Below are 3,290 nucleotides of genomic sequence, written 5' to 3'. Positions count from 1 at the left end.
GCGTAGGCAGAATTCCACGTACTTTCTCTTAGTACATCACAATCAACTTGAAATCAAGCGCAAATGCACGAAAGCATCACACTTGCCACGACTCCTCCCTCAATTACGCAGAGTATAATGTTATATTATTATTATTATTATTATTATTAATAATAATAATAATAATAATAATAATAATAATAATATTATATACGCATAGCGTATAATTACCCATGTTTTAAGTTTTATTATTCTAAGATAAATGCTTTCATTTAAATGTTTTAAATGAGTTGCCTACCAAAAAGACACACGTCACGCACTCAGCTTGTTTTCTTATGCTCTTGGAAATCTAAAACTGCTTATAAGCCAGTCATCATCATGGGCCAAAAAAACATAATGGTCACGGAAAATGCGCACTCAATGAATTCGGCCATTAGCAGTATTTTCCAGTAATGCCAACGCTGCATCTCCAACAACTCCAGCGCAAACCTGATCTAGGCTAAGTGGAAACACGTTAAACGATTATTTCTGTAAGACAATGAAACTGTCTGATTAATTTACTTTATTTTACCCAATAATGCTTACTTCAATGTGTGCATAAAGGATATCTTAATAGTTGTAATTTCAATGCATCGCCTCTAAGTGTCGCCAAATGACAAAAACACAATACATACGCACAAAAAAAAGGCGTACGCCCAAAACAAAACTTCCGTGGGGGAACGCACTTTCACACGTTCAAGTCAAATTTAGTACATCAGACCGTGAGCGTGAAATATGGCGTACGCAATGTTTTTGTGCGTACGCACCTTTAGTACATGAGGCCCCAGGATCACAGCACACAAAATAATTGGCCGCTGTCTCATCCAAAAGGCAGAGAAGCCATAGCCAATGACTGCTTGTTTCTTCTTTCTTTACACCGCTGTAAGGAAAGTGCACCACTCCTGGAGGTACTGCAATACCCAGTCGATGCGCGGAGCAGAAGGAGCAAGCTCCTGTTCTGGCTCCCTGGTTTAAAAATCCACCTAATATGTACCCCTCATATAGAGGGCATATCAGATATTAAACTGATAAGAACAGATATGCCTCAATCAAGTGTACTGTTCAAACAGCCCCAATATGGACAAGAACAGACACAACCAGTGCCCGAACTGCCCCGCAAGACAAGCCAATCAGCAACCAAGTGAGCAGCTTCCAACCGGGGATTGGCCACAAGGACAAACACTATTCCAAGGCTCTCCTCAGGAGAGTGGAACAGATACTCTCATGTCCAACCAGCCCAAGTCGTCTTCTCGCCCAGGCCTCGACCAAGTGTACTGTTCAAACAGCCAAGACACGGACCAGAACAGACACAACCGGCGCCCAAACCACCCTGCAAAGACATCAATCGCAACCCAAGCCAGTCAGAGATCAAGCGAGCCGCCCAAGCAGCTCCCCACTGGGGATTAACCACAAGGACAAACACCATCCCCAACCTCTCCTCAGGAGAGTGGGACAGATACTCTTGTGTCCAGCCAGCCTGAATCGCCTTCCCAGCCAAAGCCTCGACCAAGTGTACTGTTCAAACAGCCAAGACACAGACAAGAACAGACACAACTAGTGCCTGAACCACCCTGCAAGGCCATCGATTGCAATCTATGCCAGCCAGTGACCAAACGAGCTGTCCAAGCAGCTCCCCACAGGGGATTGACCACAAGGACAAACTCCAGCCCCAACCCCTCCGCAGGAGTGGGACAGAACAGATACTCTCGTGTCTAGCCAGCCAGCCCAGATTGCCTTCCCGACCAATGCCTCAACCAAGTGTACCATTTAAACAGCCAAGCCCCAGACCAGAACAGACACAACCAGTGCCCGAACTGTCCTGCAAGACTGTTGATTGCAACCCAAGCCATTCATTGACCAAGTGAGCCCCCCATACAGCTCCCCACCGGGGATTGACTACAAGGACAAATACCATCCCCAACCTCTCCTCAGGAGAGTGGGACAGAACACATACTTTCTCAGAGCCAGCCCGAGTCACCTTCCCAACCAAGGCCTCAACCAAGAGTACTGTCCACACAGCCAAAGTACAGACACAACCAATGCCCAAACCGCCTCCCAAGGCTGTGGATCGCAACCCAAGCCAATCAGCAACCAAGAGAGCAGCCCAAGCAGCTCCCCACCGTGAATTGACTGCAAGGACAAACACCATCCAAATCTCTCCGCCGCAGAGTAGGACAGATAACTACACTTGATCTTAGCTAAAAGGGTGGGAAGCAATTAGCTGAATATTGCCACCTGGTTGTGGGACCATTCTTTTTACTATGTAGCTACTATGCGGCGAAGCCAACAGATTTCCCACCCATTTAATGTCACCCTACTCTAGCCATTGTTCAAAGAGGTCTTTACTTTAGTTGGATGTCCAGCGCATCCAGCCCCGCCCACTTTCTCAGCGTCATGTCTCAGGCTCCGCCTCTAAACGGAAGTCAACCTTGTACAGGGCAGTTCCCAGCAAACATCCGAGGAAAACAACCGTTCGCGGACGTCCCTGTTTGGGCATTTTTGTAACGTTCTCTATAGGAAGTTTGTAGGACCAAACTGACGTCTGCAGCAGGTCCCATTACCGTCCAAATGGAACGTTCTCAAACACCCCTTTAAAGGACATTTGGTAACGTCCGCAGCAGGTCCTATTCTCGTCTATACATAACGTTCCCTAACACCCCTTCACAGGACGTTCGGTAACGTTTGCAGCAGGTCCTATTCTCGCCCAAACAGAACGTACACAGGACGTTACCTTAGCACGTCTAGATGTGGTTTTCTCCATGGAGCAGGTGCAGCTGATTAAAACGCTGGTGATTTTCACATTACAGAGTGGTTGGGGAGCAGCCCATCACACAGACTAGACGTGGGTATTTTCCTTTGTCTTTCCATATCTGTCCCTTCTCAGAAATAGAATGGGGCTGCCCTTTTTCAAGCCCCAAAACAGGCTAGATTTAGACTTAATTAGGCCACAAACCAAATGACATTACTTGTGAATTTAATGCTAGTCAATGTTTTTTACAATTTATCATGTGAATATTGATATTAGTGTTTTCACTGTGCAAGCATCACATTTTCATTGCCTACATTGTAACATCTACTACCATCACCAATAGCTTATCAAAACTATACAAATACTGCACTTATAAAAATGGCATTAAGCCAAACTGAGGTCAAAACAGTTCCAGTGTATCTTGTGTGTATCACAGCAGGAATTACAAAAAGTATTTCACTTTTGCTTGCCAGAAAAAAAAAAAGACATGAACCAACGTTCATGTGTTTGCTACACTGTACCT

General features: G+C 45.4%; 1 pseudogene; it reads right to left on the bottom strand.

Moving 5' to 3' along the window:
- Positions 1–904: 904 nt before the first annotated feature.
- On the bottom strand, positions 905–1,111 carry LOC125780698 (U2 spliceosomal RNA; annotated as a pseudogene).
- Between the last annotated feature and the right edge of the window lie 2,179 nt (positions 1,112–3,290).

Source organism: Astyanax mexicanus, chromosome 13, assembly GCF_023375975.1.
Source record: "Astyanax mexicanus isolate ESR-SI-001 chromosome 13, AstMex3_surface, whole genome shotgun sequence".
NCBI classification, from domain to species: Eukaryota; Metazoa; Chordata; class Actinopteri; order Characiformes; family Acestrorhamphidae; genus Astyanax; species Astyanax mexicanus.
Note: the sequence above shows the minus strand (reverse complement) of the source record. Positions and strands in the feature narration are given on the sequence as shown.